General features: G+C 35.8%; 1 protein-coding gene across 8 annotated transcripts in view; it reads right to left on the bottom strand.

The window, feature by feature from the left end:
• Positions 1–21,821, bottom strand: part of LOC5579293 — a 232,944-nt gene that overhangs the window by 186,460 nt on the left and 24,663 nt on the right. For 3 of the 8 annotated variants that reach the window (XM_021855874.1, XM_021855877.1, XM_021855879.1), the window contains exon 2: positions 21,109–21,447. The exons of the other annotated variants lie outside the window; for them this stretch is intronic. The gene's annotated coding sequence lies outside the window, so the exon portion shown is untranslated. The remainder of the gene's footprint in view (positions 1–21,108; positions 21,448–21,821) is intronic. 8 annotated transcript variants of the gene reach the window in all.

The raw sequence follows: 21,821 nt of genomic DNA, 5'->3' as shown, positions 1-21,821 counted from the left end.
GAAGGGTTTCTAAAAAAACAAGTAGGGCTGTTAGGATATTGAATTGAGCAATATGATAAGTGCACTGAAAAGACAAATAGGCAGCTATGAAAGTATATTTATCAAGCTGTGTTTCAACAGAAACACTTAAAGTTTCAACAACTTTGGTTTCAAATGCTTAGCTTAGCTTAGCTTAGACTGACTACACATATCAATGGTTGCTATTCCGTGATTGACCGAGGTCAGTGAAAATGCACAAAGAATCAACTAGAAGATCGGCTGGGATTGGCCATAATCTTCTTCAGTGTGCATAATTCAGTGCCTCTATTTATACATGATCAATAACGGCGCCGGCCACGTCATTGCAGTCAGGTGGGATTGGGGCAAGGAATGTTAGTGTGTAACCTTTGCTATTTGCAGACCGTGTTTGCCTCTGCATCTCCACAAAGGCTACTGGGAGGGATGTCTGTTAATGGGGAGGATCGTTGGGTCACAGGATTCACTTTGATAAGCGATTAGACCATGATAAATAATTATTTGTGAGCTATAAATATGCTTATATGTAAATATAATAATTTCATTTGGTATGAACAATCTATGTAGTGAAAAATTATGCCGACACTTGAGGTGACGAACCTTTCAAAGTTTGTTAAATAAAGTGAACCTTCCACAAGTCTACACTCGTAGTGTCGAACCATTCAAAGTTTTTTTTTTTAATTACAAAAATAAAAGTAAAAGGAAAGAGGTGTTTTGAAAAAAAAAATAGACGTAAATAATTTATGAATTAGAGTTTATGTCGACACTCACAGTGACGAACCTTTCATAGTTTGTTGAAAAATCATATTTACGTCTCACCGTTGTAACGATTAAAGGTGCAATCATACATATTTTATAGATTAGAAATAGTAGCATGCAACGAACTCACCAATTGATCCGTCATCCTTGAGCAGCAACAATCCACTTTCAGCTTCACTCGTTTGCTCGGCTATATTAAAACAAACAGAGAAAATAGGCGCGCGACCCGAGAGGGAAAACAACTGACGACTGCTCGGGCGTTCTTAACGCACTGCCCAGGAGCAAGCGTCAACGTCGAAAGATCAAAATGAACTTATCGAACGCGGCACTTTTTCACTTTACTCGACCGATGCGCGACATGTTTGATCCTGCCCGCATCACCGGCCCCCGCAGGAGCAAGCGTCAAGGTCGAAGGATCAAACACAACTCTTCAACAACTTTGGTTTCAAATGACGAAAAAAGTTGATGATTTATTAGCCTATGCATGATGATTGCAGCTCTACCACTTGCTCCATCTGATCATTACGATAAACAAAAAAAGTTTGGATCTCTTTTGAGTTTTGATCCAGGTATTAAATAAGTTTTAGTAATAGCTGCTATATGTATGTTATTAGTTGTAAGAAAATTTAACAGCTTTTCCTCTTTACCATTTAAATAACAATGGAATGCTTGTTTAAAACATTAAAAAGAATATTTTGGATCGATTAAGGAAACGTAATCCAATAACAATTGTATCAGTAAATTCTACACCAACTTGGACTGCTTCAGCCATTTTGGTGGTTTTTAACATTGCATCAATCATTTGATTCAAATGTTAAGTTTAAAAAATCAAAATAGGGACGAACCATTCATAGTTTGTTGAAAAATCTGTTAAACGATATGTGGAGTCAATTAGATAGATTTGAAATAAAAGCATGAAACGAGCTCACCAATTGATCCTTCATCCTTGACTGAGCAGCCATCATCCATGTTCTGCTTCACTTCAACAATCCGACGACGCTACGAAAAATCAAATTCTTGCTCGGGCTTTTCAAACCGCAATGCCCGACAAACGCGAAAACCGAGAAAAAAAAACAACACCAGCGACGCAACGAAAAAAAAAAACTCATGCTTGCTCGGACACTCCAATCTCAAGGTGTCTACTTGTTAACCGAAACGAAATTCCCTGATATTTGCAGGTTTTACAAAATAACTCCAGGTTCCAGAAATACTAATACTAAACACTTGGGTTTATTCCACGACTGGCGTGAGGTGACAATTGTCGGTGTCGTATAGCGAGGTGACAATTCTCGACTCGAGTGAAGTGACTCGCCGTGCAAATCAAATGGAGAGTCACTTCACTCGAGTCGAGAATAGTCACCTCGCTATACGACACCGACAATTGTCACCTCACGCCAGTCGTAGAATAAGCCCAACTAATTTTATATGGCTAAAACAAACTAAAGCACGTGTGAATGTGTGAAGAAAGATGATTTGTTTAATTTCATTGAAAATGTTCAAGTGTTCTAAATTAATCATAATTGTTACAAAATGTTAATTTAAAATTAAATTCCAGATTACATTTCGTAAATCATTTTATTTATTTTATGAAGTATATTCCAGTTAGGTATTTTAAAAATTGTGCATAGAGCAGAGCAGTGCGACTGGGTGTCTTGAAAATACGAAATATAGAAACCGCTTTCATGAAAAAAGAGACTAAATAGGAATCAAAAAGAGACCAAAAAGAGATCAAACGGTAATAAAAAAAAAAAAAAAAATCAAAACGAAACCTACTAGGAACCAGGAGAAAAAAGTGTGATCAGACCAGACATTTCTCTGAGAATATCTCTATAACTTTTTTGAAAATTTCTCGTGACATCACGACAAATGTTAGATGGATGGATAGATATATTTACTTGATTTTACATTTAATGATTATTCCCCATGAAAACTCTCCAAGTCGTTTCCTGAGGAATTCCTACAAACAGATGTTTTGGATGTCTCAAATTAAAATCGGGATTTTTTCAAAAAATGCCACAAAAATACCCCTCACGTCTTCCATCAGAAATTCCTTCCTATATTATTTCAGATATTTTTCAAGAAATCCCTCAGTCCTTAAAAATTTAATTCCGTGATTCTTCAATCGGGTTTCTAGGACATCCTCCAAGACTCTCGTTTAAAACATGTTGGAATATTCGTCCAGAAACTTCTCCAGATGTCTACAAGTATTTCTCAGGATTTTCTGCAGGGTTGCCCTTTAGAATTTCTTGAGGATTTTAACTGGAAATTTCTCTAAGGATACATTCCGGAATTACTCCAGAGATTGCTCTTAAGATTTCTTTGGGAATTCCTCCAATAATTCCAAAAGAAATGAGAATGCAAAAAATGAGAAAAAGAAAGAAGTTTTCATTTTTTTTTTCAAGTATTCTTCCAGAAGTTTTCCATGCATTTTTACAAGTAAATGAGAATAATATTTTCCAGGAAGCTGAAAAATAGTTGAAAAAAAAACATTAGTGACGTATTCCTAAAGCAAATCTCAGAATAACTTCTGTTTAAGACTTGTGTATGTTCTTAAGTCACTCGTGATGAAAAAGGATTAACTCTTGAAGAACTTTTAGAAGATTTTCAAGATTATTGCTAAGATAATTGAAAAAAAAAAAATCAATTGAATCTCTCTGGGACTCCTGGGAAAATATAGGACGAAATCCCTGAAAAATTGTGTACGAAAGATCGGATGATTAATTAAACGAAAAAGCTGAAATTCATTGAAAAATGTTTGGAAGAACTCCAGTAATCCTTGGATGAAAAGCTAGAGAAACCTAATAATAAAACACAGGTCGAAGTCAGGGAATTATTTGAAATGTTCTTAATTGATTCACTAGCAATTTTTGGAACAATTCTTCGGAATAACCGTAGATGAAATAATTGCGTAAAAATCTTTGAATGAATTTTACTTAGAGTCAGAACCGAAGATTTTGGATGAGAAGTGAGTGAAAAAATAATGTGGAGAAGTCCTAGGATAGTGTTTGGAAATGTGTTCAAAGTTATACCTGAGGAAATGACTGGAAGTAGTAACGTTGAAGTGCTCAAGGATTTCCTGAAGCAAATTCTGGAGATATTCTTTTAAGTATCCTTTGAAAAATTGCTGAAAGCATTGGTAAAGGAATTTCTTGAAAAATTTCTGAAGAAAACCCTACATTGATTCCTGATAGTATTTTAGATGAAAACTCTAAGATAATTCCTGAAACTGTTCTTGAGAAATGAGAAAAAATACATAATAATTATCTGCAAGCAAGATGAGGTAAAAAGCGATTCGATTGGTTTGGTTAAAGTAGACACTTCAGACACCTTTTGCCAAAAATCGGCGACGCAACGAAAAAAAACTTATGCTTGCTCGGGCTTGTCAACCGACACGCTACTAGAAGTAGGTACATTTTCTGTTAGGATTTTCCGTTGATGAAGAGTAAGTAGGAAGACAATTTGAAGGAGAGGAGCTGGAATTACATTAGCATAGGAATTTACTTTGGTATACCCATCCGAATTTAAAAAATTCCGACGGAAGAAAATTAGCTTATGGATTAGTATTATTATAATGATGGGTATAGTTCATAAGCAAGCGATCTTTAACCGAAAAACTAGAATTGTTGGAGATTTTACCTGGGAAATTTCGGCTACAAAAAATGTTGCTGTTCATCTGCCTGGGACGAGCCTCAACGATTGGTTTACGCGAAGGGCAATCCCAAAAATTAGACTTATGGTTGCCCCCGCAATTTACGCATACACACTTTCTTGTATCTTCCTTCACATGACAGACGTCCTTAGCGTGAGAAGAACCTCTGCAAATCATGCATTTAGCATCCATTCGGTAATGTTGTTTGGTACCATGAACCTACTTTTGGAATCGACTGCGCTGAGAGGGATTCTGGAAATTGCCTCCAGGTTTCTGGAAATGTTCCCATGTCACACGGACATCGAACATAATGAGTCTAGCTTTTTCTAAAGCTTCAATTGTATTTAGATCACTTTTATTGAAGTGAACTAAATATTATTCTCGAAAAAGCTCATTCCGACGAATGCCAGATTGAATTCTCTTTTTCATAATAATGACTTGGACCAGGAAAAAACCAAATAAAACAGTTATCCATTTTTTTATCTTTTAAGTTGATATAAGTCACATGAGAGACCAAGACGACTTTGAACAAACGTTCAGGTTTGTCGTCATAAGTAAAAAAAATAGTGCTTCTTTTCTTCAAAATGTTTGAGAAGAAGTTCGCGATCTTTAAGAGTTTCCGGCAAAACCGCGACAATCTCTTTTCTTTGCGATTTGGAAGGAAACCTTGATTCTCCTAATGTAGTTCAAGATCCACTGCCTAAATCCCCCAAATTCCGAACAACTGACCACGATAGGCGGCACTCTTTGCTTCCTCACTTGAATCAAAGAGCCTGGGCTAGAGGCTGCTTCGATTTGGTGTTCGGAAAATTTGTCTAGAGCATCGAACTGATTGCTCATTTCGATACAATTATAAATATTAACCATTTCACCTTTGGAAGAAAGCGCGCATTCCGGAGAAACGTTCTTTCTTCTATTTTCGCTACGTTTAGTGACAGTTTTAAACCCCACTTTTTTGGAAGAAAGTAGTGAATTCAGAGATTCGCCCTTTCTTTTGTTCGGGGTTGCAACCATGCTGTTACAGTGGAATCACACCAGAAATTGCACCGAATTCCCATTTAAATTTCAACAATTTCCCATCAGAATGCCTTGCCTAGAAATGTCTAGAATACCTATAATATCCACCGAAATCCGTACAATTGAGATGATACTCAATCACTACACCTATACAACCGATGCCGTTGTGAAAAGTTTGAAGTGCTTTTCTAGAACAACAAAAGCAGTTTTCGTTGCATGCGCTCAGAATTTCATTTTCATTTTGCAGCGTTTGGTGGGGCAATGAGAGCGCAAGTCAGTCCAAAGCCGGGGGAAGGGATAGGTAATGGCCGTAATAGTCTATGCGGACCACTTGAACACCATCGGAAAGGATAAGAAGGGTTGGGGTAGGGTATAGGGAATGGAGAAGACTTGACACAGTAATGCGATTAATGCTGCAAAATGTAAATGTGCTGAGAGCAATTAAATTTGAGTTTTGAAGTTAGATTTGACTTATTAAAATTCCAAATAGATCGGCCATTGTACAAGTAAGAAAGAATATGCTGATCGCTTTCCAGAAATTTTATAAACAACAAAATAATAACAATATGAGGGCTGCTGATGGCACAATGCGACGCTTTAGGAGATTTTGATACTGATTGAACATTACTATACAGAGCGCAATTCAATCGATGGTGATAACTTTACAAACTTTATCTGTTTTTGCACTGATTGACGATACTGATTCAAATAAAAATATTTTAAAAATATTTGATATTATTAGTTCATTTGTTTGTGTGATCTAAGTGTTAATAATGGAAAAACATACATACCCTTAATAATAATACTTCCCTGATCAGAAATATTATATTTTGAGCGCCCTTTTCGAAGCTATTCTATCCAGGTATCCATGTACTGCTTTCAATCCTGAAATTATTCTTATTGTGCATGCTCATGCGTTATATTAGTGATGCTCATAATCATGCAACAGATAAGAAGGAGAGAAAAAGAGAATATAGAAACAGTGATTAGTAATGAGTTAATTATGTAGTTTTGTTAGAATTATAAACAATTAAACAGTAGTAATGAATAGCTTTTAAAATGACTTTGCAGCATAGCTGAGCCTTTCGGATCGTAAGACCGATGTATAAAAATAATTTGTTTCGAAATTGTCCGCGTGGTCTTCTAGTGCCCCTATTAGATAAGAATCAATCATAGACGTACATACCGAATGCTCGCCATGACCCTATGACCAACATTTGTATATGTATAGCCTTAGCTGATGTGGCTTTTCTAATAGGTAGTTCTTTCACTCATTGATTGTCTTCAAAACCTTGTCAAGTATAGAAAATTGATTTTATTTCATTTATTACTATATTGAAGCTACATTGTACTTATCAAGTATTAGGTATTATTTTATGTTTTTATCACTATTGTTATTATCAAGGCCAAAATTCCCAGTGAGTGAAGAATTTTATAGTACTAGAACACCATAGAAGATCGCTAAACATTACCTAATCATCGAACGGCTTTTTGTTCTATTATTTTAGGTAGATGCTATTGATCTCCCTTTGCTCCTATCCGCAACCCGGTGCACGCGCCCTGTTGGTTTTCGAAAACCTCGTAGAAGATTACAAACCGTCAATGGCATTCCCAATTACTACCCCACATTGCACATTCAAGGGTCTAATTGTGCTCCTAACCCACCCTCAGTTCGTAATCTTCTCGCCAGTTTGAAATTATATTTTCCCGAAGTGAAAGTAATTTTGATGAGTGATAGCCTAGTGCAGCCCAACTGCATAGTACAGTAGTTTAACCAGAATTTTAGGTCAGAAGATAAAATCTAAATTTTGTAATAAAAAGGTTGCCATTGCTTTGAAATTCACCCAACATCTAATCAAAACTACTAACAACAGCGATCAATTATCAAAATTCATCGCTCCCTGGAAAATATAATCCCAAGCCCAGGGACAACAAAAGCAGTTTTCGTTGCATGCGCTCAGAATTGTGGAAAATAAAACACTCAATCTGCAATTGTTTTCAATTGAGTGTAGAGCGGTTCTTCAATTGAAGGCGATTTGGCGATGAAACATAACATTCAAGAAAGAAACATCTCATCTTTGACACACAGAAATAACGTCCGAATTTTTATCAGGAATTTCTCCGTAGATTATTTTATTGATTTCCCTATGCCTTCTGCTAAGATTCCCGTTTAGAAGATTTCATAGAATTAAACCAGTAATTTCGCTTGAAAAACCCCAGAGATTTCTTACGATTTCCTAAAAAATTGTCGTTGAGAATTTCCTAAAGATTTCAACCAGGAATTTCTAACAGGATACATTGAAGAATTACTCAGATTTTTTCAAAAATTCATAGTAAAATTAGGAAAATTCATCATAATTTGTAAAAGTTTGCTAAAGTTTTGCATTAGTCTTTCATAAACACTTTTAACTTTAACTATTAGCAGCAATCCGAAGACAAATTCCTGATAAATTTTCCGTTGGTTTCTTTGCAAGAGTTCTAGGAAACATAATTTGAGAATTTCCAATACTTTCAATTGAGGTAGGCCAACAATTTAACTTTGAACTATTTTACAAAAAAATAGTAAAAAAATTGAGAACAGTCAGTTTTACGTGTAGCGATTTCCAAAATAAATGGAAGAAGCTCGCTCCGGTCTTTTAACATGATCATGTCCTTACATGATGATGACACTCATATTCCTCTAACATTCCATTACATTACGCTTAGAAAACGATTCTAAGTAAGCAGTGCTCTTCTTCCAATCTTTTACGTACTTACAAACATTTAGAATTATCCAGTTCAGTATCCGCCGTGATAACCCAATAAAAGGGCTGAGAAACCCGTCCCCGTCCCGTCTACTGTACCACATCTCCCAGCCGGCAACTGACAACAACGCACAGCGGGACGACCTAATGAAATGTAAATGCAATTATAATTACTAAACGAAGCGAATCGGAGTGTTTTTTTTTACTTCATTCGCTGTATTCACGAACGATTCAAACCGCACGTTACTTTCCGCTTGCTCCGAGTTAGGTAATAATCTGCATATATTTGTTGTATTGTTTCGAGCGGCAAGTAGGTATGTGGCATTAGGATGGTTCAAATTCTAAAAAAAACATCTCCCATATCTTTTATACAAATTATACAATAAATATTAGACTGCATCAAATTTGTCTACATTTTGACGAAAATTTAAACGAGTCCCAAATACGTAGAAGGTTCATATAAAATTATAAATTGAGAATTTAAAATAATATTTCTACCATCAGTAAAGAAAATACTTATATAACAGAAAACTACAACAGTTGTTCAACAGAATAGTCGAGAAAAAGGGGCACGAGAAAAAAAAAATATTTTCGCTCAATTTTGTTTGGATTTGAAGGATAGGACTTTTATTCCATATGGAACCTTATAACAGAAGACAAATGGTTGATATATCTTTATCCATCCGTCCAATTCTCCAGTAGCTTCCTTTATTTTGGTATTGAAGTACGAGTTTTTAATTTGAGATGATGCGCTTGTTTGAAACATTTTTTTTCAAAATTATTCATTAGTAATTTCCGTATAAACCTACATCGTTTTTACTTTGAACCGCCACCGAAAATGCAGAAAATTTTACAGAACACAATTTTTATGGTAAGAAATGTAAGAAAGATATGGGAGATTGGATTTTCAATCTTTTCTGTTTTGAACCACCCTATTGTGACATAGCTACCGCTGCTGCACTTGACTGCAGAGTAACAATTTTTTCTGCCCTCTACAGTCAGTCTGAGCCGGGTAGGTACTCTAGATTTAGATTATGGAACTCGACAGACTGCGTGCTACGGAGTGGGAGACCGGTTGGATTCGACATTTTTGCTTATCTAATTCGTCAAGACGAGTCTCCACCGGCTACCGCGTACCGGGGCGGTCGTCGTTCTCTGAGCTATTCTGTTGTCCCAGGCGAATAGATCTGGAGGGGAATGAGTAAGGGTATGCGGTATGCAATTTTTTCATGTCGATACGATAGAGTAAATTAAGGCAAAAGCTCGGTCTTAGAGAAATAATCAATATTTTTAGGAAAAAATAGAAATAAATAGCACTCAGTGAACCATCAACATATTGGCAACAATTTTGCTGAACAAACTTGTGTCGAAATATTTACACATTTTTAGTTATAACAGTTTTAAAATTGATTGTCTTAAATGATTTTTTTCCCCACCGGTGGAGCAGGTGTTCAAATCTAGTGTGGGGCAAAATTTCGCTGGCTGAAACACAAAATATCTATACTTCTATGATAGCCATTCTGTATACGAGTCGTAAACTTAGGTTTTCAGATAAATATACACTAAATTTCAACCAAAAAATTGCCCGAAACAGTTATTCGCAAAACAAAGTAAAAACGTGAAATTTCGATGACTTTTTGTGCACGATCAAGCATATAAATTAAAGATAATATGTGTATTTTGAGCAATTTACATAAATTTCGCTTCATTGTATTCCGTGGCATTAAGTTTCAAACGCTATTTGACAAAATCATTCGAAATATCGCATACCCTTAGACATAAGGTGCATTGAGCGGAGCAGGGTATCATTAGAGATCTATATTTAAAAGAGTATTCGCACCCGGAGCGGAGAACCTGTTCAATGACCGAGTACTGCCAGATGAATTGCTGGTCAGCCTGCTGGACTGTTCTGAGGCAGGGTCTTCCTCTTTATGAGCCCGACCGCGCAGCTGGATTCCGCTGAAGTTTCGCTGTTTATGATTGTAAATATACGCAAATGATGTTGCTGTTGTTGTTTGTCGTCATGTGAAGCAATATATTAAATTTCGATTGGCAAAGCATGTTCCCTGGGCCTCTCGTAATGCCTCGTTGCCCTATCGCCTACCGGCTAGCGTAGAGCGCGTATTGTAGTTATGTAGCTACAAAACATACGACAATGAAGTTGAAACATGCAGTGACAACAAATTGTTCCCATCGGGGTCGTCCAGGTCCGTGGTCAGCGCACACTGGTCGGGCGCCATACAAAAAGGCGGTCAAAACTAACAAAACCAATTTTTATCGTTTTAAAACATATCTCATTTATTATATTCTTATGATCCTTGATTGAACTTGAATTGAAATTTGTTAAACTTGTAAGTCGTCAAATTGACCGAAGTCAAAAACAAATAAAATAAAAATAGGTTGTTAAAATAATTCATAAACCAGGAATGAAATATTTTACCAACGTTATATAACATTTGAAAGTTTATGCTCAACACTTTTATCGCACATCAGTATGAACAAAATATTTGATTATATTTCTGTTGTGTTCAATATTAGACTAAAATCATTTTTATGATTTCAACTTGAAAAAAAAAAATCGAATCACTCCATGTCAGGACCATTTTGAATAGTACACATTAAAAAACAGTCTGATATCTCACCATAGAAAAATCGTTTTTTTGCAGAAATTTGGTGATTTAAATCTGATGGAAAATTTAAATATGTTACATATATTTTGACGTTTTTTCTATACTATATTTATTTAAGAAGATTTATCACTCTTCGCACACATTTTGATCAAACTCGATCAAACTCAAACGAAATTTATATTTTCAATCAAATTGGATTACATATTAAGATGAAATAGCATATTAATATGAGATATTTCTTCGATTCAGACAATGAAACACGTTTTGGCCAAACTTTATTTTTTTGCCGCCCATTGTGCGGCGTGCGTGCAAGATGGTGTTGTGCTGCAGTCAGGTGCGCGCGATGTGACCAAGGTTGATGAACGAAAACGATGACGACCCGAAAGTTGACGTTGGTCGATGGTCGATATGGCGTTACGTTTGACGATTGACGACGATTTGTTGAAATGCAAATGCCATCTATTTGGTGGGCGATTTGGGGGAGGCAAGGTGGATGGGATCTGGGACAAATTACGTCACAATTTTCCTGACCCTCGACGTTTTATGGTGTCTCTGAAATTCACGAAATGTGTGTAATCTGTTGTAACCCTCTTTGCTTGTTTGAATATGGTCTTGTTTTCAGTGCTGGTAGCAACTAAGTGTCTAACAAATATGAACTTTGGAGTCTTCATTAGGCCGTCCCTTATTTTTCGAAAATGACTAACTTCATTGTAAAGTGCTCGTTTTGGTAAGAAAAAAATCAGGTAATAATTTGAAGTCCGTACGTGGACGCTAAGTGGTCCCCAACGACTTTAAAGGTATTAGGTGCAGATGGCCCCCGAGCACCAAATCGAGCTCGCTGCTCTAGTGCACGCAACATGAGTACGAAGAGCCACCAGTAACAAATTGTCCTGCGCGCGTAGATCATCAGCATACAAGTTTGTTTTCAGATTCAAATAATACGTGACACAAAATTTGCCAATTTTAGACCCCCTTCCCTCTTCCACGTAACAGCTTTTGTATGAAAAATTTAAAATTTTTGTATGGACCGTAACACTACGGAAGACCCCCTCCCTCCCCCTGTTGCGTTACGTAATATTTGAACGATCCCTTTGTAGTTATGAAATTTATGTCAGCGTGCAGTGTTATGAAGCTATCCACAGTACTAAATATTGTTTTACATATAGTTATTTGCTAATTATCAATTTGTTACAAGTGGCTTTTCGTACTCATGTGGCGTACACTAGAGCAGCGAGCTCGATTTGGCGCACGGGAGTCATCTACATCTCTTACGGTGGTAGGTCATTTGGCATAAAGTCGTTTGGCATAATAGTCGTTTGGCATAATGAGTCTGAAACCAAGAATTTCTCAATTTTTCGGTTTTATGTTTCTATTGAATCTTTCTGATGACATCAGGCTTGTTTTGGAGTCAATTGATACAAAATGACACTTTTTTCAACAATCATTCGCTCTTGAATAAATTTGAGCATTTTGGGAAATTATTGCCAATAGTATTTTATTATTTATTCAGAAATTACCTTTCTTTCAAATATTAATTCCTCTTTTGTGTTTCGCTATTGGATCAAATTTTTGCACTGAAGGTTTTTATATATTTAGCACAAATTTACCCCCTACCTTAATTGTTCTATTTTTTTTTCTAAATATGATGTAACCATAATTATAGGTATGGAAACTGTTGATTTAAAATATCAATAAATTTCTGCTTCTGTTATGCAAAGGCTGTACTTTGGAGCTATATTTTTTAAGTATTTTTTTGTTCCCAACTGACAAAAGGGCGGCAATCGATAACATTGATCTGCTCAAATTCTCAGCGTAAAGAGAAATCGATTACTGTAGTTACTTCGATGGGTTGTGCTATTTTTCCCCGAATGTCGGTTCCCCGAATGTCGTTTCCCCGAGCGCCAGTTTCCCGAATATACCGTTTCTCCGACTAGCCCACTTCCCCGAAAAGTTTTTAGCACTCATAATTGTCGTAACTTTATACATTTCAGGGTGGTAAACGAACTGGCCATCTAATATGCACCCTTTTTTATTTAATTGGCAGTTCTTTCGAGTTTTACCGTCCTCAGCATTTTTGCCAACATGTGTATAGCCGAGAATGACAGAATACTTCCTTATTTTGACTGTTTATCGTTTTTTCTCGTCACCACTTTTCGGGGAAATCAGTCATTCGGGAAAATGGCATTCTGGGAAAAGTAGCACAATCACTTCGATGATTCTGAACGCACTTTTGTATGTCTTTTCGTTTTATTATGCCGCAATAATTTTTGGCGTCCATTCTTCTATTGGTTCAATTATAAATTTTGCCTTCTTTTAAAAATAAGCTGTTCTATGTATTTATACTGTTTTAAATTTATTATTTGGTAAAGCTAAATGTTAACCATTTTTATATTTTGCTGTTTTATCGATTATTGCCAGATGTGTTGTTAGAATGATTATTACTCTAGAACCTGCCAATATTCAACATATACTTTTGTTGGTGCAAACGCGTGATTTCCTTCCGAGATATGCTGGAATAAATATCATTTTAATCACAAATTTTCCATTCTCTCGAAAATAGGTACACTTTCAAAATTATAATTTATATTGAACCGTTGAAAAGTTTTGCACTAATATTTTCTTTTAAAGATGTGTTGTTTATTTGAGCTATGCTGTGAATTTTTTTTTTGCGTTAGAGCCTTAAACATTTTAATCGAAAAATGATCTGCTCTCGTATGTAGGCTATTTATGCATTCAGTCGCATTGATAGATCTTTGGATTAGAGCTTTTGATATTTTGCATTAAAAAATCCATTTTTTATCAAGTTATTTTCATCGAGTGTTACGTCCAAACTGGGAAAGAGCTTGATCTGCAGCGAAATATTCTTTGAGCGTTCCTTTGACGAATAACTGCGAATTTTTTTTTACCAATTTACTTCTTTTTACATATTTACATTTCAACAGGCTCAATGATACTCTATGTTTTGAGATGTAGAGACACATCACGAGTTTTATTTAGAAATGCTCTCTGATGTCACAACAATTTTTGAAATCCTTAGCTTGGAAAATCTCTGAACGAACACCGCGCTTGTTTAGAACCTACCATTTTTTTTGCTATGGGCTCAATGGCGTTCATCTTGGTAAAAGCTTAAAAATACCGATATTTATTTTAACTCAATCATTATGCTAAACGGCCATTATGCAAAATGACCATTATGCCAAACGGCCATTATGCCAAACGACTTAATGCCAAAAGGAGTACAATCATCTCTTACCTTTAGGGTCATTGGTGGACCACTTAGCGTCCACGTACGGACTTCAAATTTCTACCTGATGTTTTTCTTACCAAAACGAGCACTTTACAATGACGAACTTATAACATTTCGCATTTTCTAAAAATAAGGGACGACCTAGTCTTCATGCTTGATAAAAAAGACCAGCAAGTGACTGAAAAATGACAAAATAGGGACAAACAATGTTATAAGGATTCCTCAGAAAATTCGACCAGACATCAAGTTATTTGACCCATTTCGCGCCAAATCGTATTTCGAGCTGGCGGCACCCTCTCAAAATTCAATGAAATTTCGTGGATGTTTAGACCTTGACTAAGTAAGCCATTTTGCATACTTACTTTTTCCAAAAAATACTTGGACTATCATATGGAAAGGGCTACACTTTTTTTTTTTGAAAATAATGTAATAGAAAAATATTAACTCCTACAAAAACAACTCAATCAAAACTAAGTCATGATTATCTTAGAGTTCAATGAAGCTCAATAAGCCAGTCAATTTGGTCTAATCAGTTTACTTTGGATCATTGAGAATTTCATATAAAAATTGTCTCCTTTTTGACCTATACTAACAAAAATGATTTTCAAAATTTGAAGTCGATTTGAAAAAAAAGTCCGTTTTTTATTTGGATGATTTTTTCCTCAAGATAGGTAATTGTGATTACTACCAAACGTCTATACATCGCGAGATGGGCGCTTTTAAGGTTTTTTTTTCTAACAATAAAAAAAACGTGTCTTTAATTACAGTTTTTGGCGTGCCATTTTCAAACAAAATTAAACAAGTGAAAGTTACAATCATCTCAAAATGTAATAAAGCTCAATAGGCGAGTCAATTTTGTCAAATCGGGTTACTTTAAATTATCAAGAATTTCATATAAAAAGGGCTCATGACGTGTTTCACGCCACATCATATTCGGAGCTGATAATTAAAAAAATAATAATTGACATCTCATTGAAAACATTATGTTTTTATTGTTTTATCTAGTACCGAAGGGAAAATAAGATAACAAGTGAGAGAAACAAACATGTTTTTTTTTTCATATTATCTACAAGTCATCCATACAAAACTTTTTTGTAGAAGTTGCCATTTTTCGATTAAATCATTTTGAAAAAAAAAAAAACATGTGAAAAACTTTGGCCCTTTCTAAAAGATAGTCCAGATAAACTTGAAAAACTAACTATGCAAAGTAGCTTATTAAGACAAGGTCAATAAATCCAGAAAGTTCAATAGTAATCTGAGAGGGTGCCACCAACATCTGTTCGAATTGGCGCGAAATGCGTCATTTCTAAGAATTTATATGGGGATTTCTCGTAACATTACGCCTAGTGTTACTCTATGTATTTTTGATGATGTTCTCCAAAAATTTCAACAGAATCTAATTCAGGTATTTACTACTCAAAGTTCCATTCAGATGTTATGATTTGTTTAGAAACTGCAACAGAGACTTCTCCGGGAATTTCCTAAGAGATTTTTTCAGGAATTCATCTTAAATTTCTTTCACAAACTTCACAAAAAAGTTCTCAGTACTTTTGGAATTCATCCTAGGATTTTCTCAATGGTTTCCGATTCGGACTTCTCCAAGAATGCAACCAATAATTTCTCTGGGGATATCTTCTGAAATCGCTCAAGAGATTCCTCTGAAGATTTATTAAGATCTTTACTAAAATTTTATTAGGGTTTTAACTAGAATTTTTTTTGAGGCTAACTTGAGGAAACACTCCAATATTGTTTCCAAGATTCCATCAGGAATTCTACAACGGATTCTCTCTGAAAAATTCCAAAGATGTCCTAAAAGAATTAATGCAGAATTCCTTTAAGTAAGTTCTCTAGAAAATTGCCAACCAAATTCTATTGCAAGACCAGGGCTCGATCTGAGAGGTTTTTCCAAAAGAAATTCTAAAGTAATCACATGTGAAACTCCTGGTAAAATACATGAAAAAAAATGCAGGAGAGAACTCTTGCACAGCTCTTCTAAGGAACTTCTGAACATTTAGGGATGTCTTGGATGATTCTCCAGAAATTCTGCTAAAATAATTAAAATGATACCAAACAAACTCGTATCATCAGGGTTCTGAATTTTCGTATCAATGATGCGAAATCTACGATTTTTCGCACGTAAGGAGAATGCTTTTTTCGCTTCCTCGCGTGAACATCTTTTATCGCTCACACTAATTGTCCCTGGAGCTACGATGGAGGATAACCGAAAATCACTCCACTCTGTGGATAATTTGATTATCACTCCATCATATTTTCGCTCACCAACTGCTCCCGAGAATTATCACTATGTGGATAAACAAAAACTAGTGCCGGCGACGGGATTCGAACCTAGAACATTGCTAAAAACAACCGCGATGCGTGCACGCTAACCATGCTACCACACCAACTTGACGAAAGAAGTGGTTAATTTGGTGCATAAAAGCAACTGCTGCTCGTGGCGATGGATTCAGGAAAAAATCTCCATGGATCGGAGAAAGAGAAAACAAACTTCTCACAGCTGCGGAAATGTGCAATTATCTATTTTCGCTTTGTTTTGTGGACGGATAAAATCGCAAGGCAGCTGATCGCTGAAAATTGTTGTGAGGGATAAATCCATTATCGTGAGAGTGAGTGAGAATTCGGAAGCCTGCGTATCATGCAGGATTTTCAGGACGAATCCTTAGAAAAATTTTGAGCAGAATTCTTGAAGAATTTTATACATAAATGGTTGGAGGAAATACAGGGATAATGGAATTAGCATTGTCTGATGTGAAACCATCAATTAAGTTTTCATAAATCCATGAACAATCTATTTCAGAATTCTGCAAGGAAGAGACAGAAGGAGTTATCTCTAGGGAAAAATCTTTAGAGACATCTCTGGAGGAAATTTATGAAGAAATTCAAGCAGGTCGAGTTCATTGTTGTTTTTCTGGAAGAGTTTATAATATATTTCGTGAAATATCACCAGAAGGAATTCATTGAGTTCTCAAAACTAATAGAGCTGAGCATTGTACAGCCACCCACGGTTTGTACAGTCGTTATTGCTATGCTATGCCATTAACACCGGAAGGAATTCGTGGAGCAATTCCTAAAAGAATTCATATGAAGATGGCTGAAATAATAACTTAGTTAACGCAGGAATACCTCGAGGAATTTCTGAAGGATTGCCTAGAATAATTCCTAAACGAATTTCCTCAATCCATGAATCAATTTCTGTACAATTTCCAGTAAAAAAATCTTAGTAATATTTAAAGCTATCCTAGGAAAACAGAATTCCTAAATTTACAGTAGTCCATGTGGAAATTACTGGAGGTATCAGCCTTAGTTCACTGAAGGATTTCGTGGAGCAAACCCTGGAGAGTTTCTATCTAAGCATCTCTCATCCCTTGAGAAATTGTTAAAGAATTTCACGGAGGGGTTTGACTGTATTCCTGAGTAAAAACCCTGAAGTTCCTTTTTGGTGAATCTGTACGACTTGTAAGCTCACTTTTTACATGTCTAATGAATCTAAAATTTACAATTTCTTTATGTTTAGAACATAAAGAATACAGTTGAGTATTGAATTTGGATTTTCAGCAATTCTTATCTAATTCAACATAATTTATTGCTGGAACACAAAAGATCTACTCCTGAATAGGTAAGCCGTAGCGAGTTCTTGAAGAAACCAAATAACACTGCGGAACACGTTTTTGTCTCCAGCATCAAAATACCTCTATTTACTAAATTAAGGGTTGCTGAATCCATTGCCGTTTACAGAAATATCATAACACGTCTAGTTTTTGAGATATTGGTTGTTGAAAAGGCAAAATTTGACTATTTCAGCCAACTTGCATGTTTGCCAGCTTGCAAGGCAATTTACTTGCTTAATTTGCCACAGAATTCAAACTTTATGTGTTTAACAATGCTTATCATCAAAGTTTATAATACTTTTGATGCGGCAATGTTATTTTTTGATGGTTTAGAAAAGTATTGTATTTTGCCATATAAGAGAAACGAAGAATTTTGTATGGAGACTGCAAGCATGTTGAAAAAATCGGTTGAATCTAAATTTAATCGTGAAATTTGAACTAAAATATATCTAAAACGAAAGTTTAAATCCTCTCTTGCATGCTTGATGGATAAGATCACAAAAAAGTTTGATAAAATGTACTTCAAATTTTAGGTAAACATCAATAAAACCAATGTTTTATGCAACTTTGGCGACCTGTATCTAAAAATTGTGACGTGCTGGGAAATTTCTGAGAACGGCATCAGATTCAGTAACCCCAAATCTACTAGAGACACATAATTTGATCCTTGAGACACGCAAAAATGTCATTTTTGTTGCGCTGTGTAATGATCTGATAGGAATCTCTGAATCCTCGAGAATTTGCATAATGGCTCACTACAGGGCGACATAAAAAAGTGACTTTAAAAACCTCTTTGCTTTAAAAAGAGACTTAAGAGACCTTCCATAAACGAAGGAGACTTCAATTGTTTTCCTAGTAGTGCACACTTACAAAAAATCGAATCTATGCCAAAAGGTCGAAAGACGAAAGATCAAAAGGACAGAAAAACGAGACAAAAGGTCGAAGAAAAAAATCGAAGGGACAAAATCTTTTTTCAACCTAGCAAATCGTTTTCGACCTTTTGTTCTTTCCAACTTTTGTCCTTTCGGCGTTTTGTCTTTCCACCTTTTGTCCAAAAACCTAAAAATCATTTAAATTTATGTCATGTATGCCCTACATGCATGTAAAATGACGAAAATTTATGTTATAAATGACGAAATTTTCCATCACATTGAACTGGATATTGTTCGGATCACAAAAAACAATCACATTGGACTTAAATTTAGAAGAATGACGCATTATTAAGTTGAAATACCATCAAATTTATGTCATTTCATTTTTTACATCGAGTATGTTTACAATGAAATTTACATGAAATTGATGTAGTTTTACACAATGCTTAATGCTAATTTGCGACAAATCTGGCATTCCCTTTATTTGCATGATTTAACGCTGAATTTTACATGAAACATTTTTTTCTGTGGAGGATATTCCAGAAGAAACTGAAGAATAATCTCGTAGGAATCTCCTCAAGAATTTGCACAATGATTCAAGCCTCAAGAATTTGCTCAATGACTCAGAACAGGGAGAGTTGAAAAAAGTGGCTTTAGCTCTTTGTTTAAAAATAGAGACTTTAGAGACCTTCCATTATAAATAGAGATATTTTAATTAGCTCATACTTATTTTTCAGTGAATTCGGCCAGACATTTCTCTACGAACTTTTTTTTTAGCAAAATGAGTTCAAAATAATGAATTTAGACTGATTTTTTAAAAGTCAGTCCCAAAAATTACTACAGATACTCCAGCATGAATAACTCCAGGAATTCCTCTAAGAATGTCGTTCGGTTTTTTTCAAGAATTACTATACCTCTAAAAAATACTTCAGAGTGCCATGCCATGATTTCTTTAGAAAGTGCAGCAGAAATTTTTCGAGAAATTTAAGGAGAAAGTACTCATAGAATATATCTAAAATTTTTTTCCAGAGAGAAATTGTTGGAGATATCCCTGGAAAAAACGGAAAGTATTGCCGAAACAAATCCTCTAGTGATCTCTGATGAAACGTCTGCAGAAATTTCTAATAAACTCTTGCGCGGAACTCTAAAAACTTCCTAGCTTCTGAGGAAGTCTTGGAGGATTTTCATAATTAGACCATATTTGAAGAAGATATTTTTGAATTTGTTTATCGGCATATCGGTCTATTTTGCTCGAAGTAAGAGGGAGCATGGAGAAGAAAGCAATGAATACTAGATGGATAGGTACCGTAAGGGAACGGCGAGAGAAATTGGATTAGATGTTGAACAGGGCATACCATATGAAATAGTATTACTTGAAACGTCCTTCCTTATGGCTAACGTCCCCTATGGGAACGGCTTGGGTGTGTTTTGAGGATGACACTACCAGGCTGTCTTGGTAATAGATTTCCTGGAATTTCCTGGAATAATTTCTGAAAGATTTCTGGAGCATTTCCTGTAATAAAATCAAGACGAAAAGGGATGGAGTAACTGGAAGAGCTTCTGGTAGGGGTTTCTGGAAAATCCAATAACGAATTTCTTCAAATACTCTGGAATAAATCCTTGAGAACTTTCTAGGAATAACTCTTGTAGGAAAATCTGCTAGAGTAATTATTGAAAAAAAAAATCGGTGGAAAACTGGAATATGTGAAAAAACAACAGAAGAAAATCCTGAAATAGCATCTTGAAAATTTTTTAAAGTTATATTTGTATAAATTCCTGACTAGGTATTTCAGATCAGAATTCTTTGCAAGGAGGAAGGAAATACAGTCAACTCATATTTGCAACGAAGTCTCTAAAAAGAGATCTGTTACTAGCCTGGTCTCTTCTTCTTCTTCTTCTTGGTATTACGTCCTCACTGGGACAGAGCCTGCGTCTCAGCTTAGTGTTCTTATGAGCACTTTCACAATTATTAACTGAGAGCTTTGTTTGCCTAAGTTACCATTTTCGCCTTCGTATATCGTGAGGCAGGTACGATTATACTCTATGCCCAGGGAAGTCAAACAAATTTCATTTCCGAAAAGTTCCTGGACCGACCGGGAATCGAACCCAGACACCTTCAGCATGGCTTTGCTTTGTAGCCGCGGACTCTAACCATTCGGCTAAGGAAGCCTGGTCTTAAAGCCAAATTATGGAATTATATAGAGTTTATTAAATTTTTCAAATGTATTTTCCACTAGAATCCAACTACACGAACGACCTGCCGTAGGTCATACTTATCGCATCCATCTTGAAATGAATTCCAACACAAACGTCAGCCAGTCAAACTTCTAGCTTCCCCATTCATCAAATTTACCACACAAATCAACGATAGGTACGCGGCGTACACAATAACGTAAAAGCTTCGAGCGCCTCGATTCGTCTCCAAGCCGTGTGTATAGCGAGCGGAGCGGAGTTCATTGAATCGTTCACCTCTAAAAATCCGCGACCAAGCCTCTGCTTTACTCCCCACAGCCAGCTACTACTACTTACTGCAGCTATTCGGTTCTCACCTTGTTGTATTACACCATTATTATCAATCTGACTCGACTGTTGCTGCTGCTGCTACTAGCTCAGGTTGCCCGTTTCGTTTGACTGACTTCATGCATCTAATTGCTTCCTTTTCCTCCTCCATCCACGACTGTAGTCGTCGTCGTCGTCGTCAGCGTTTTCTTCGAATTAGAAGAGTTTGTCTTCGCTTGTTGCAGCAATACAATGCAAATCCCATTCCGGGGGGATGAGCTCAAGCTGTTTCACTTGTTTTTCACACAATTATTTGGACGTTTTCTCAGTCTACTGCACTCAACTCGAACACTGAGCAGCTAAATTGACGATGGCTGTTGTTGCTGTTGCTGGAGACGTGCAAAAAAAAGTTCACATACAAACGTCAACGTCAGAATTTTTCAGTCGTCTTCCCCCGCACCAGTTATCGCGTATGGATCACGGTGTGTCTGGAGCCTGGATTAACGAAAAAAATATTATCAATTCTGCACCACCATTCGAAAGATATGCTATCCTGCTCTCAATAAATTTGAAAATGTTTGTCCGAGAGAACTGAAAGTTATATTGTTTTAAAGATTTAGAGCCGCTTTCAAGGAATATTATTACTACAAAATATCCAGTACAGAACAATATTCACTATTAATCTTCTTTTTTTCTGACGTTACGTCCAGACTGAAGCAGAGCCTGATTCTCAGTGTTTTTATAAGCACTTCCATAGTTATTA

Source organism: Aedes aegypti, chromosome 3 (assembly GCF_002204515.2).
Source record: "Aedes aegypti strain LVP_AGWG chromosome 3, AaegL5.0 Primary Assembly, whole genome shotgun sequence".
NCBI lineage: Eukaryota > Metazoa > Arthropoda > Insecta > Diptera > Culicidae > Aedes > Aedes aegypti.
This window is presented reverse-complemented; position numbering and strand designations above follow the sequence as displayed.